Source organism: Bison bison, unplaced genomic scaffold, assembly GCF_000754665.1.
Source record: "Bison bison bison isolate TAMUID 2011002044 unplaced genomic scaffold, Bison_UMD1.0 scf7180017864519, whole genome shotgun sequence".
NCBI classification, from domain to species: domain Eukaryota; kingdom Metazoa; phylum Chordata; class Mammalia; order Artiodactyla; family Bovidae; genus Bison; species Bison bison.
The window spans coordinates 10,911,226-10,927,064 of NW_011495072.1; the positions used below are offsets into that span (position 1 = coordinate 10,911,226).

The 15,839-nt window shown below is 50.2% G+C and overlaps 1 pseudogene; it reads left to right on the forward strand.

The window, feature by feature from the left end:
• Positions 1-1,930: 1,930 nt before the first annotated feature.
• LOC104981777 overlaps positions 1,931-15,839 on the forward strand; it is a 43,760-nt pseudogene continuing 29,851 nt past the window's right edge.

Here is a 15,839-nt window from a genome sequence, read left to right on the forward strand (position 1 = left end):
GCACTAGAGGACATAGACAATGGACAAGTGATGTTGGCGCGATGAAAGTTACAAAACAAGGAGGGATGGGGTGTGCTGGGAACACGTCATGGGACAGCCAGCTTCAGCCAAGGGCTAGGGAGAGTCTCCTTGAGGAAGTGACGCTCAGGTCCCTCGAGGGTGGGCTTGGTAAGGAGTGTGCCTCTGCATTGCAAGTGAGTGAGTGGGTGGGTGAACTTTCCTGAATGAGAGTCCCCAGGGAAGAGGCTTCTTCCAGCAATGTGAAATCACCCTGTCTCTGTGCACTGGCTTCCAAGACACCTTGTCCCAAGGACCCAGGGTCTCTCTGACTGGCCGGTGATGTCCAAGACTTGAGAGCATCACTTCCCGGATGTATCATGGTTGGACAGGGTAGGGGTGAAAGTTGCTTAATTTTCACTCTCATCCCTTAAACATCTTCAGATATCTGGCAGGGGAAGAATGACAGGTGAGGGCTGGAGGCAAAGTAAGTTAGGGGAGGAGTGAGGTGTGAGCAGAGGCAGAGAAAAGAGTAGGAATTAGAAAGCCCACCTCCAGCCCCCATGGGCCCCCATCTCAGAGCAGGGCCCATGCTCAGTGATGACTCAGCAGACCCAGGGGTCCTTGCTGATGAGCTGGCGGGATGGTATGGATCAGGAAGATCCTAGCAGGAAACAGGCAGCATACTTCAGTTGGACCATTAGAGGAGCATTCAGTAAAGAGATTCTTTTCAAAGGTAAGACCAGGGTGTAGGAAAGGATTGCAGGAACCTTGACCAAGAGTAGCCATCTATTCCACTGCTAGGCCTGCTGGCCTGGGGAGGTGACCAGAATGGTTTTGAATGGAGAGGCTGCTTGAGCATCTCTGTGGCCTCGGTCGCGGGCCGCAGCCAGACTGTGGCAACCCCACAGGGAACATTAGTGGGAATAAGTGCCTTAATTCCCTCTCCTCTCTGCCTCCCATCAGCTGGCAATGCTCCCCACTGGTCAAAGCAGAGGGGAAGGGTACCCATCAAAGTGATTCCACAAGTGAGCATCCCAGGGCACCACAGAGCAGGGTGGAGAAGTTGGGGAGCAGACCTGGAAGTGAGAGGACACCCAGTTCCAACTCCCCCCGCCTTCCCAGACAGCAACTCTGGACAAGCCCCTCAACTTTCCTGGGCCTCAGTTTCCTTCTCTGTAAAAAGGACAGTGAGTGTGCTTATGCTGTTCCAAGTTTGAAGTTCAGTGATGAATTTAAGGCTCCAGCTTGGAGCCCCAAGTACACTGACTGGCTGCCAGCACTTGGTTTCCAAGAGTCAGCAACGAGAACACAAAATCGAGGCCACTAAGGAGCCAGACTCCCCGGACATCCAGCCCAGAAACCCTGGACATCTGAACTCCACACCAATGAGAGGCTTGCTCAGCAGCTCGTGGAGGCCCGCCAGGACTGGAACCCAGAAGCGGTCTCTCTCTCTGCAGGACTCTGAGGGGTGCGTGCGCGCGCGCACACACACACACACACACACACACACAGTGGAGCTGTAGGAAGGGCAGTGTCTCACCTCAGCCCCTCTGGAGAGAAGCAGCAACAGGCTTGTCACAGCCCAGGTCTGCTCTCTGCATGGCTGAGGCCAGTGGAGGGACAGACAGCAGGGCCAGGCCTCCTAGCCCTGCCCAGAATCATGGGCCCAGCTAGAAGGAAAACTTGGTGGCACTAGACCACCTCCTTGTGAAGAAATCCTCCCAGGCACCCTAGACACGTGTCATCTAGGTGGGACGATGGCAACCCACTCCAATATTCTTGCCTGGAAAATTCCATGGACTGAGGAGCCTAGCGGGAGCCTAGGATTAGGAGCCTAGAACTCGGAGCCTAGGACTCCTAGCCTACAGTCCATGGGGTCGTAAAGAGTCGGCCACGGCTGAGTGACTGAGCACACAGCCCGTTGGCAGCAATGGAGAGGGAGCTCACCACCTCACAGGGCACCCTGGGCAGCCACCTGCCCCTGGATGTCAATGCCCCTCCGAGGCAGCCCTTGGAACCTCAAGGTCAGACTCCAGGCCCTCACCCCATCTCTGTCTACCTGAGATATCGCTTCCGTGCCCAGAACAAAGGCCTCTGGTGAAACCCGCAGCCCTCTGCCCTTTACTTCTTTATCACCCGCGTTTCAAGTTCACAGGAAGAGGGTTTTCAAAACATCACAGAACGGCACTGTGGTCAATTTTTTCAAAAGAAAGGAAACCAAAAAGGATCAAAGAACTGCAGGTGCAGCAGATTTAGGCCCTGCAGGGTGGGCAGGGGCCGAGGGCAAGGAAGAGTGTGCCCACCTGCAGGGGAGTCCACTGCTTGCCCAGACCCCCAGGGTAGGAGCGGGCGAAGGGGCAAGGAGCGGGGGCAACTGGGAAACGACAGCAGGGCTGCCACACAGCTTTGTAGGTTGAGAGGAGACAGCTCATACGGCCCAGGTCCTCGCCAGCTCTTGCCTGCGCCTGTGACAGTCTCTTAAGTCTCTGCAACACAGTGGCAAATTTCCTTTTTCTGAGCAATGCCAGCCATGTTTCTTGTGTTCCTGACATCTCAGCATCCTGAGCTCAGAACAGGAAATGCTAGTGTGCACGTCTCTGCTGAGACTGTCATTGAATTCACCAAGCTGATTATTAAAAGTGTGCACCATGAGATTGTTTCTTTTACTGCTTAGACGTCCCTTTCGCTTCACTTTTCTGGTTTTCTTTCCCTTTATTTTATCTTGTTTATTGAGTGAATCTTTTTAGAAAAAAAAGTTGTGAAATGTTTTTAAAATGTGAAAAAGCAGAGGGATTATATAATGAGCATCCTAGTATCCAGCTTTATCAGTTGTTATGAACAGATTGTCACATTTTTTTCCTCTTTTTGCTGTGGTACAATATACTAACACAAAATTTACCATATTAACCATTTCAATCTCTTTTAGAAACGTAACATTATACATACAGCTAAAGAGCCTTTACGGCCTCCCCACCACGCCCTTCCCTTCTTCCCTAGAAAAGTGAAGTGGCTCAGTCATCTTCAACTCTGCAACCCCATGGACTGTAGCCTGCCAGGCTCCTCTGTCACTGGACTTCTCCAGGCAAGAATACTGGGATGGGTAGCCATTTCCTTCTCCAGGGGATCTTCCCGACACAGGGATCGAACCCAGGTCTCCTGCATCGCAGGCAGACTCTTTACCGTGTGAGCCACCAGAAATCCCACTATTCTGAATTTGATTCTCCTATAGAAGTGATGCATGGATGTTGTAAAATAATCCATGTAGTGGAGAAGATACAGAGCCAAAAGTAAACTTTCTCCTGCTTCCCCCAGCCTTAAACTCACTTCCCCCTTGAAGTAACCATTGTTAAAACTTTCTATGAATCTTTCCAGGTATCTTTTAATACAAATGAATATATTAGTTTGTTTTCTTTCTTTATACACGTGAGCTTACACTATGCATAATGTTATCCAACATGCCTTTCGTTTCCAGTTATCACTGTTCCTTGGAATTTTTCTGTGTTAGTACTGCTAATTCTCCTGTGTTCTTTTTAACAGCTGCATGAGATTCTACTTTATTTGATAGTTTCCCATGCAAGGGTATTTAGGTGGTTTCCAGAGGCTTAGCTATTCTAAACAAGCCTACACGGAACATTCTTGACATATAGTTTTGCTCACTTGTGGGAATACTGTGTATCTGTATAATACATACATGAAAGTGGAGCTTCTAAGTAAAAAATATTGAACATTTGACACCTCGAAAGATATTGCCAACCCCCGTCTAAAAATGATCAACTCAAACACCGACAAACTGCATGTGAGAGTTTCTCTCTCCCCACATCCTCGAGAACATGCCTTTTCATACCACTTTTGGCCTTCTGTTTATTTTCTTCTGTAAGCTGTCTGATCTTACCCTCTTTGAACCCTAGCATTTTATGGGCTGGCTTTTTACACTTGAATCTTTGATCCATCTGGAATTAATTTTAGTTGATATTCTTTTCAATGAACATCTATTGATGTTCCCACTCTGTAAATAGATTGAATGAAGTACCGAGACAAAGGTGAAAGCATATTTCGCTCCATTCAACAGGCCACAACTAGCTGATTTTGCCTTCCCACTTAGAACTAGCTCATGTCGAGGCTCTGGGCTAAGAAGTGGACCATCCCTAATGGAGGAGTGAACACAGAGGCACTGCAGACATCCAGTCAGTGATTTGTTCTATAAACAAGCAGCAGTGGATTCAATCACTGGAATTTTGGTTTTTTTCCTGAAGAGATATGTATTGCATGTGGGAAGAGGGGTGTACACATGCTTGGTTGGTCAGAGGAACAGACCATGGCAGAGAGGAAACAGTCCACCAAATCCATTCTCCCTCTTCCACTATGATGAACTTGAAGCTAAACATGGCTGCCCATCTGGGGATAGTATTTCCCACCTCCGTGCATTTAGAAAGGGCCATATGACTGCACGGGCTTCCCCGGTGGCTCAGTTGGTAAAGAATCCACCTGTCAATGCAGGAGATACAAGAGATGTGGGTTTGATCCCTGGGTCAAGAAGGTCCTCTGGAGAAGAAAATGGCAACCCACTCCAGTATTCTTGCCTGGAAAATCCCATGGGCAGAGGAGCCTAGTGGGCTACAGCCTGTGGGGTTGCAAAGAGTCGGGCATAACTGAGCACACACAAGCACACATGCACTCATATGACTACATTCTCACCAGGGGAATGTGAGTGGAGCTGGTATTAGCCCCTCTGGCTATAATGGTTTTAAAATTCTTTGACTCTCAACTACCAAGTGGCAGGTGTCTATGACCACTCTGCCTGAACCTGGGTGGTCTTCATCCCAGAAGAAAGTGGAAAGTCATGTGATTGTTGAGGCTACGGCATAGAAGACTGGGCAGCTTCTACCTTGTGGGAAGACTTGCTCTTAATGCCCCAAGTCTCAGTAAAAGAAGTCCAACTCCTGTGAGGACCCCAAGTTAGAGAGGCCACATGTAAGTGCCCTGGAACAGGCCCCACTGAGCCCAGTCTTCTAGCCAAGCACCAGGCGAGTGAAGACACCCCCAGACAATTCAACCCCTACCACTTGAGTCACCCCTAGCCATCTGAGTCTTCCCAGATGAGGCCCCAGACACTGTAGAGTACAGACACAAGCCACAGTCCAGGAATTCTGCCCCAACTCCCAGCGTTCCTCACAGACCCACAGAATCAATGAGAATAATGAAATAGTTGATGTTTTATAGCACTATTTCAGAGTGGTTTGTTATCCAGTAATAGATATCTGGAACCAAACCAAGACCAAGAAAACTCTTTCCCTTCCTGCTGACTCCAACCCAGATGTGGCAATGATCCAGCCCCCACAATGCAGGTGACAATTCCTAGGATGACAGAGCCACTGGAGGAAAGGACCCGGGTCCCGAAGGATCACATGGAGCACTGTTGCCAGCTGATAAGAAAAACTCACCTCGAGGGGTATATGTGAGAGAGGAACACTTGTCTTTAACCTTTAAGCCAGCAGTCCCCAAGCTTTTTGGCACCAGACACCAGTTTCATGGAAGACAATTTTCCCACAGACCAGAAGGGATGAGGGGATGGTTTCAGGATGATTCGAGCATATCATATTTATTGTGTACTTTATTTCTTATCTAATGCCACACTGACCTGACAGGAGGTACCTCTCCGCAGCCCAGAGGTTGGGGATCCCTGCCTTAAGCCAAACAAACAATGCGTGCTGTACACAGGAAACGAACACAACATTGTTCATCAACTACACTCCAACATGAAACAAACAATGCAAAGATACAGCAGTGAGCAAGGCACACCGTTTCTGGGGAAGAGGATGGAGGCGGGGGTCACAAGGACAGATCAAACCCCGCAAGAGAATACAGTTGTTTATTTAATGATAGTTGTAATCAGTTCTTTGCAGAGATATACAGGGAGCTGTGAAAACCATTCCAAGGGCTCTCGCCCAGTGTGGGCGGACAAGGAAGGTAGCCCTGAGGAAATGATGCTGCTTTGAGACCCAAAGGGTGAGTAGAAATTAAGTAGAAAGATGGAGAGGGAAGAGAGGAAGACTGCTAAGGCACCAAAAGTGGGTGGAACATGTACAAGGGCTCTGAGTCAGGAAGGAGATGGTGAGTTTGAGGAACTGGAAAAAATAAAAACCACCGTGGGCCTCATGGGTCATGCTGAGGATTTCAAATCTGACCTCTAAGAAATACGAATTCATGGGATAGTTCCAGCAGGAGAGTGACTTGATTGGATCAGCCTCTGGAAGCTGAGGGGAAGACACGGGGGCAGGGAGACCAGTGGGAGGTAGATGAAGACCCTGTCTATGGTGGGGGCTGTGGGGAGAAGTGATTGGGTCTGATGGATATTTGGGAGGTGGTTGGTAGGGCTTGGAGGGTAGGGGGAGATGGTTGCAAGAGAGATGAGTCAAGGATGAAACACCAATAAAATGATGTCTGGTCTATAAGTAAGTTATGATGTCATGGCCTAGACAGAGGCAACCTAGACAGGGCCAAGTCCAAAGGTAGCTCAGATCAGGAGAGTGGGGATTGGACTTGTTGGTGGGTGCCTTTGAGCAAGCCATTTCCTCCATCTTTATAAATTGTCTATAACATGAAAACAACTTACTACACAGAACAGCTTTTTCGTAAGGACAATGGCTGCCTTCATTCACCCCAAAACACTTCGTGAGTGGTGCCTGCCATGTGCAGTAAACAAGATAAACACATAAAGTGCATGGTGTGCTAGTGACTGTGCCAAGGAGAGCAAGTAAAGTCGGGAAAGGAGACAGAGGAGGAGCGAAGTTTTAGATAAGATGTTTAAGCCATACACTCATGAACAGGGTGTCCAGGACCTGTGGAACCTGAGTGAAGCTTTCCTCTGGAAAATAAACATTAAAACATCTTATTTTTTCAAATTTCACAAAACACATGGCTCTATGAATAGACTTCTAGGGCTTGGAAGGGGTAGGTATGAGTAAGGGGGCCCAGAGCATAGGCATCAAGAGTTTTCTCAATAATTCCACCTCTGCTCATGAGTAACAGAGCCGTAGGAAGGGTGGAGGGTGACTGTGGGTGTCACCAAAGAACCTGCTTTATGTGACTTACAGTAAGTCACTCAACTACTCTGACACCCAATTTCCTGAACTGTAAATGTCCTTATAAGGTTTTAAAGAGTAAATAAAAGCATGTAAATCAAATTTCCAGCTCAGTGTAATATGTGGTAGCTAATTATTTTAATTTTTATTTTTATCTGACACAGAGGGAGAACCATGGTCTGGGCTGTGGGAAGTAAGCAAAATGAAAGAAGGATTATGAGCCCCACACTGCCTGTGAAGGCTGGGGTCAGTGGCTGCAGGAGGTTCACACTCTGTGCGTGGTTTTGACCTGTGGAACTGGTATGTGGCAATGGCCCCCGTGTGCTGCCTATTGGAGAACAGCCTTAGGGAGACCACACGTCGAATGAAGTCCTAGCTGCCCCTAGGGACTTGAATGCATGAACAAGATGAACAGAAAGAGGGGAGGCTGAGCACACGGCTAACATTGCACAATAGTCATCCTCTGCACAACAATTACAACTGTCTCCCGAGCCTTCGCTCTCCTGTGAACAAGGGCAACTCTTAAGGGAAAACTGATTGCATGGCTGCAGGAGAGGAGGCAACAGTCGCAAACAATAGAATCATTGCAGTGGGTGTTGGACAAGTATGGCATGTGCCAGCAGCATTCTGGGAAAGTCCCTGGCTGATGAACTTGCCCTTGTGAATGCTTGGAAATGCATCTGCAGCATGGGAACATCTTTCTTCAGACACTTAAAATTGCGGCAGAGAACAGATCACCCTGTGACTATGGGGATAACCGCAGGAGTCCACCAGCGAGAGAGAGAGAGAATCATCTCAGTCCGGTGCGGAGGAATGTTTTCTTCAAATTCATTATTCCTGCAATCATCAAGTACAGTCCCAATTGCATCATAAGTGAGGCTTCCAACCCAGTGGATATCCTCATATATATTACCTGGAAACTAAGTGGATGACTCAAGCACCATGTGATTGAAAGTGGGTGTCAAAGGTTTCACTATTTTATGGCTGAAAACTTGGCATTCATTCCAACAGCTGTCATGGATCATGGATGGATTTGGGGAGAACACAGTGACTCAAGTGTAGCTGTTTGGAGTAGAATATATGTGGCCAGCATTTCTGTTTGGGAACTGAGCCCAGAAATGGGAAAGAACAATAACAGTGAAAATTGGAAGGAAGAATGTAAGGTGGTCAGAGAAGGCAACGGCACCTCACTCCAGTACTCTTGCCTGGAGAGTTCCATGGACGGAGGAGCCTGGTAGGCTGTAGTCCATGGGGTCGCTAAGAGTCAGACACGACTGAGCAACTTCACTTTCACTTTTCCTTTCATGCATTGGAGAAGGAAATGGCAACCCACCCCAGTGTTCTTTCCTGGAGAATCCCAGGGATGGGGGAGCCTGGTGGGCTGCCGTCTATGGGGTCGCACAGAGTCAGACACGACTGAAGCAACTTAGTAGCAGCAGTAGCATGTAAGGCGGTAGTGGAAAGTGCCTGTGAAATCACCAAGCTAAAAGGGTAACTAACTGGTCTGTTGGATGACATGTGACTGATCTCATTGAATCCATGATGAAAAATCTATCCAGGATTCATCTGGTGTCACAATGGTGAAGGAGATGCGTGGCATTTAGAATTAAGTCTTCCTCAATCATCCGTGTGTCCTTAATGCTCAGGGGTTAACCAGTGTAATCAACCAAAAGCTGAAGGCTGATAAGGTTGCTCAACTCAAGAAAAGTGCAGATACACTGAGGGACATCCAGAAGGACCTGCAAGGCCTGTGGCTTCTGGGTTCTAAGCTGTAGACATTTTAAAACTCCTATGTGAGGGAATTCCCTGGTGGCTCCATGCTTCAGACTCTGAGCTTCCACTGCAGAGATCACGAATTCGATTCTGGGTCAGGGAAATAAGATCCTGCATACTGCGTGGAGTGGCCAAAACATAAAAATGAAAATAGAAACAAAAACACTCCAATGTGATTATCCATGAGCCTTTGGTTTTCATCCATGTATATAGATCACAGTTTTCTTTTTCTCTTCCTAGATGTGTGAATTTGGGCTCAAAGAATCAAAGGCCATGCTTGTGGTTTAATGTTTGCAATAGGAGCCCTTGCTCTAGGAGTATTAATTATCAAAATAAAAAATAAAAAGCAAGATGGAAGGAGAGAAAGAAAGGATGGAGGCTGGGAGCTTGGGCAGGTCTGGATTACAACCCTCCCTCTGCCTCTGACACCCTGTGACCATGGCTGGTGGCTTCATATGCTCGAGCTGCCACTTCCTCAGCTGTCACACGGCAGGACAGTCCTGACAATGCTGGGCAGAAGGGTTGTGATGACATAAAGTGCAGACATGCACAGAGCGAGGGGTCACTGTTCCTGCTCCCTCCTCTTCCCAGTCAAATACACACTCTGGGACCTGCACCAGGAGGAGACACGTCTATGACTACAGCCTTGGGCACCTGGTGACTGAAAGTTCTCCAAGGCCCTGGGTGCATGGCTGTCACAGCATATGCTCTCAGCCATGTCACAAAGCAAGCCTGGCTCATGGTGGGTGTCGGTGACGTTCGATGACCTAAAACAACGAAACCCATAATCAGAGGGTGCACTGACTTGGCTGCTGTGGGTTTGTTTGCCCACGCAGGAGGCACAATCATCTCGCTTGGAGTTGCATCGGCCGTTAGCCCTCAAGTTCTGTTGCTAAGAAATTATGAACCAAATGATGTTTCCAAAAAATAACCACTACAGGATGTTTCAGGATAGAACCATAATAACAGCCTAAACAGAATGGGTATGTTGTTATTGATAAATCCTTATGAAGAGCCAAGGAATGGGGTGACTGGGGAGTAGCTTGGCCAAACACATCCTATGGAAATTACTGGTTTGCCAAGGTCTTGAGTATAACAAAATAGACTCAGGGATAAAACTGTAAGGGACATAATATAATGCCCTCATGATTCTGAAATCAAGCAAGCAAGATGTATTTGTTGGGAACTTATTATTTGCCTGTTTTGTGTGTGTTTACAACAATGTCAGCCACATTAAGTTACAGGCTGCTGCTAAGTCGCTTCAGTCGTGTCCGACTCTGTGCGACCCCATAGACGGCAGCCCACCAGGCTCCCCTGTCCCTGGGATTCTCCAGGCAAGAACACTGGAGTGGGTTGCCATTTCCTTCTCCAGTGCATGACAGTGAAAAGTGAAAGTGAAGTCGCTCAGTCGTGTCCGACTCTTCGCTACCCCATGGACTGCAGCCCACCAGGCTCCTCCGCCCATGGGATTTTCCAGGCAAGAGTACTGGAGTGGGGTGCCATTGCCTTCTCTAAGTTACAGGCGGTGGTGACTAAGTCTGGCAAAGCTGTAACCACCCCTGGTTGGCACAGTGCCCATGGGCCACAACTGATTAAGTGATTTAACAGCCGTTTGCTGCCACCTCCACTATTGCTGTGTTGCTGGGGCAACAGGAACCAGTCTACTAACAGAAGCCCACGTTAGAGCAGGACAAGAGATTCCATCCACAGGGTAGTCAGCAAACAGGGCACTTGTAAGGGACTGATGATTGTCATTGGTGCCTTGACCAGTGCTACCCATGGGATTTTCCTGGGAAGATGCAGCCATTCCACTGCAGGTCCTCACCTCTAGGAGATCTCTGTGAGGCAGGTGGATGAGTGCAAAACAGGTGTTATCTGTTAAGAAAGTAACTCCTGATCTCTGCCCGCCTCTCTCCTGACCAAGGAGCTGAGCAGTGTGATGCCAGCCCCGCCCACTTCCCCCCTCTTTCATCCCCGCCCTCACCGCCACCCGCTGGACCCCAAAGGAGCCCCTGTGCTTGCTGTCTGGCTGGTTACTCTGGCTGCAATGGCCTAATGGTCTACATTTCATCTCACTGGGCAGATAAATGGAGGGCAAATTATTATGTTCTTCTTTCTCACTTTACAGGTGTGACAGCCAGGGTCACAGAGGGACAGAATAAAGTGTCAAAGCACAGAGCTAGTAAGTCAAGGGCAGACCCATGTCATCTAGCCCCAAATACCAGGATCCTCACTGCTTGCCAGACCCCAAGACCCGTGATGCTTTGCGCAGGAAACCGCCGAGTGTTGCAACGCACCCAGAAAGGGGTCAGTGTTTCCACGGGTCAACCCTGGTGACCCTCTGTCACTATGTGGCACCCAGGGGAGGGGGCAGAGCCGCCAGCACTCTGACTTCCTCTTTCCCCCAAGGGACAGAAGAAGGGGGTCACAAACCAAGCAAATCATTAACATCCCAGCCTCAGAAGCTTATCCTGCCACTCGGTACCTGGGTGACCCCAGGCAAGTTAATCTTTTGCAAAGCTGTTTGCTTTCTTAAAATTAGGAGCTCAGGACATATCTACTTCGTATGGAATTTATGAGGAATGCATGAGATTAAACAGGTAAAGATGGTTAGCAGTATGTATGGGAAACAATAAATGCTAACAGCAGCAGCATCTGGGGCTGTAACAATACCCTCACTTTCACTGCCACCATCATCCACTTCTGCTCAGGACTTGTGGTGCAAGTGGGTAGGAGGATGGCACCAATTAGAGTCCCATTACAGTCCCCAGTAGTGACCGGCCTGTGCTATGAAGGCCTCCGCTGACAAAGGGAGACATTTCTCAGGGTTCCTGGCAATAGATGCTTCGTTTTTCACAAGCTAGACTCAAGGAACAGAGAAGTAGCTTTGCGGGTTTCCATGGCTGTCTAAACACATGTGCTTCCAATTGGCTCTCAGGCTGGAATTCCCCGGTGCCCGGCCCAGGCCAGCTCTCTCCGCTGCCCAGTGCCCCCCACCCTGAATCGTGCTGGGCATCTTCCCACGACCAGACCTAGGGGCCTCAATCGCAGATTGCATCGTACCCATCATTTCTTAATTCCATCCCTTGGAATGGGAAGAGCTGGGGTAACCCCCCCCCCAAGTCTTTCTGAAGGTTTTTACTCTGAGAGTCTTAAAACTCCAGCCCAGAGAAGGGCATCTGAAGGCGGGCTGGGTGGAGGGTGGAGATGCAGGCTGAAGTGGTGGGATCATGAATTCACCAGCCCTGCCACTTGGCACCCACCCCCAACACAGCGGCTCCAGTTATCCTGTGGGGTCAGGATGCTGTTTCTGCTGAGTCATCCTTTCTTGCCCAGAGGGATCCTGGCCCAAAGCCACATTCCTGGTGGGGTCTGAGTGCCACAGAATACAGAAACTTCCTTTCTCACCAGCCCCTTGGCTCTCCAGCCCCGCACACAGGCTGGTCTCTCAGCAGCCTCTGCCGGCAACAAACACCCTCCACCAAGTCTGTGTGTGTCCCCCCAGGGCTCCGGCCCACCCTGGACCCTGAGCTCTAGGAGCAAAGAACATCCCACAGGGAGGAAGGCAGCAAGTGTGCCAGTGCAGGAGGGAAGGGAGGAGAGGCAGGGCCCAAGGGGAGGAGCCCAGAGGGGGACTGAGGAGCTACTTAATCTAAAATTCCTGCCTGTCCACTTGGTGGGCCCTCATGTCAATGCGGGTCCAGCAGCCACTTTGAGAAGGACAGGCCTGGGCAGGAACCCCATTTCAAGCCAAGAAGCAATGAGACAGTCTAGGCTTCAGCCCTGGGCCCATACTGCCCCCCACCCAGCAAGTCCAGCATCCCCCGATCGTGCAGAACTTCAGGGTCCCCAGATAAGCACCTTCTGCGGAGCCCAGGTTTCAGGAACATCTTTGAGTACCCACTGTGTGCTAGACTCCATACCAAGCACTGGCCCTACTAGAGAGGACAAGATAGATGCGGCCAAATCCATGATGTCTCTCCCATCTTTTCCAGGCCCACTGCCCTCACCTCCACTCATGCTCTCATTGCAGACTGCTTGGGTTACAATCTGGGTTCCCCACTTTCAGCTGTGTGATCTTGAGCAAGTTACTTTACTTCTCCGAGCCTCCATTGCCTCATCTGTAAAATGGAGGCAAGCTAGTACCTACTTTATAGGGATATTACAAGAGATAAGGGAGAAGGCAATGGCAACCCACTCCAGTACTCTTGCTTGGAAAATCCCATGGACAGAGGAGGCTGGTAGGCTGCAGTCCATGGGGTCACTTAGGAGTCGGACACGACTGAGCGACTTCACTTTCACTTTTCACTTGCATGCATTGGAGAAGGAAATGGCAACCCACTCCAGTGTTCTTGCCTGGAGAATCCCAGGGATGGGGGAGCTTGGTGGGCTGCTGTCTATGGGGTCGCACAGAGTCGGACACGACTGAAGCGACTTAGCAGCAGCAGCAGCAGCAACAAGAGATAAATGAGTTTGCTGCTGTTGCTGCTGCTGCTGCTGCTAAGTCACTTCAGTCGTGTCCGACTCTGTGCGACCCCATAGACAGCAGCCCACCAAGCTCCCCTGTCGCTGGGATTCTCCAGGCAAGAACACTGGAGTGGGTTTAAATGAGTTTACATATGTAAAATATTTAAGACAGGGCCTGGCACGAAGAGCTCAGTGTGTGTATGTGTGCATGTGTGCGCGCGTGTGAGTGTGTCTGTGTTCCTGACCTTGAGTGTTTGCTCAGGCTGTCCACTATCTGGAATGCTTCCTCCCTTTTCTGTGGAAACTTGGGGATTCGGACTTGGCAGAGTTTCCATAAGGGAGAACCATTAGATCCTGAGATCAGGCCACAGCCAGGTGAGAGAGCCCTTAAAACTTGCGGAGCATTTTCCTGTTCAACAAGGGTTTTACACCCTGTGAAGCAGATGAGGGAAGGGGGCTCAGGGATGTTGACACCTGCCCGAGGTCACAGCCCTCGTCAGCACTGGAGCTGAGGGTGGAGGCTGGGACTCCTGACTGCATATAGTACAGTCCTTGCCCCAGCCTCACAATGTTGGTCCCCAGGAAGCTTCAGACACCCTGAGGCCAGGGCCAGGATAGCAAAGCTCCCCCAAGGCTCAGCATGCAGAGGACAGGACCTTCTTGGCCCTTCAGGGACTCTGGGGTCAGTGGGCTTTGTCTCTCAGAGCCAGACAGGGCCACAGAGAGCCGCAGGACAGGGGGCACTTGCTGGCAGAGCCCTGAAGAGGGCCCCGCAGGAAGGGCTCAGCCCAGGAAACTCTGAGCCATGCTGGCAGACCACAGGGCCCCCAGGCTTCCTGCTCCCTCCTCACAGGCTGCCCTGTCAACGTCAACGGGTTTGTGAAACCCTGCCGGGCAGGCAGTGGGAACTCAAGGGCCCCCAGGGTTCACGGGCTGTGGTCACCCTGTTCCTTCTCGGCCCAGGAGAAGGTGGCTTTCTAAAGATGGCCCTCCTCACTGAAATGGGATCCAGCTGCTACAGGAGACAGGCACCTGAGAGCGGCCCCTTCTCGTTAGGCCCCGAGGCCTCCAGATGCCAGCGTTCTTCCCTGCAGGCCCAGATCTCCCGGGCCTCCACAGATGCACGGAACCCTTAGACGCAGATGCAGGGGGATCTGTGATTGAAAGACTTTGGAGTGAAAGATAATGTGGATTATGAACCAGCTCATAGCTTTGCTAGCTGTGTCATTTTGAGCAAGTTGATTAACCTCTCTGTGCCTCTGTTTCCTCTTGTGTAAAATGGCAATAAAAAAAAGCAGCTATCTTGTTTTGAGAATTAACTAGAATAATGTATATGGAAGGTTTGGCACAGTATCTGGCACACTGTAAGCTTTTGGACCACAGAAGCTGCTACGTTAGTAACCGCTATGTGTGGCAACAGAATGCAAATACTATTGCATTTCTTTGATTTTTGAATTTTACTTAAAACCATCTAGACCCAACCTGCTATACTTGAAGGAAGTCTGTGCCTTCCTCTGGAAGCTTCCTCTCCCTTTGCGTTGTCCAAGAACCCCAAGTCTTACGTGCTCCAAAGGGAGAGGTGGAAGGTCCAACTCCCCAAAGTGGGCCAGGAGCACTGGGATCCTGACCAGTCCGGTGCCTGGTGACACTACCCCCCCATGGCAGAAGGAGAAGCCCGTCCTATACTCTCAGGCCACATGGATCTCCCGGGGTGCGACTCCACATATGGGCCCAGGTGCCGCCAGCCCTGCCTGCTGAGGTGCTCCCCACACTCATGCTGCTCATGCTTACACTTGGTCATCCCGTGCTGCATCTGCAGGACTTCTGGGTCCACTCCCTGCAGACGGGAGTTCAGTCCCTTTTCCTTCCCCAGGATCCCTGCTGGGGTTGGGGCTACTTCTCCTTTTCCTACCCTAAAACACAAACAATCTCACTACTCCTCTGTGTTTGAGCATCCCCGAAAGCCGCACACCTCGGCCACCTTCCACGGTTGGCCTCAGTGCCGATTCACCTGCCCACAGACCACCAACTTGGTAACTTTCACATGGAACAGAAAAAAATTGGTCTCTGTGGGGCATCCTGCCAGATCAATGTTTTTTTCAGTAACTGGCAGCAGGGAGAAGCCAATCTTGAGGCCAGGGCAGCAGGGGAGCCTTTTCTCTTCACACCCTGGAAGCCACAGATGTGAGCTCCTGGAACCAGGGATGCAAGAGAGTTGCATTACAGTATCCCTAGCAGCTGGCTCCAGCTCCTGAGCTCTTGCCAATATGTCCATATGGTTCAGTGAATGCTTGTTGACTGACAGACTGACCAACGGAGAGCAAAAAGACCTGTCTGAAGGAGGGGGTCAGGCAGAGGTGCTGGCTTGGACAAAAGAGGGCTAAATGGACCAGGGACACCAGGGTAACGGGAGAGCATGTGGGTCTGTGAGAGGGGGTGGGCTCCTTGTGGGGGTCAAGGAAAGAGGGTGCACTTCTAGGGCTGCCTAAGGGCGCGGGGCAGTCAGGGTGGCACCGG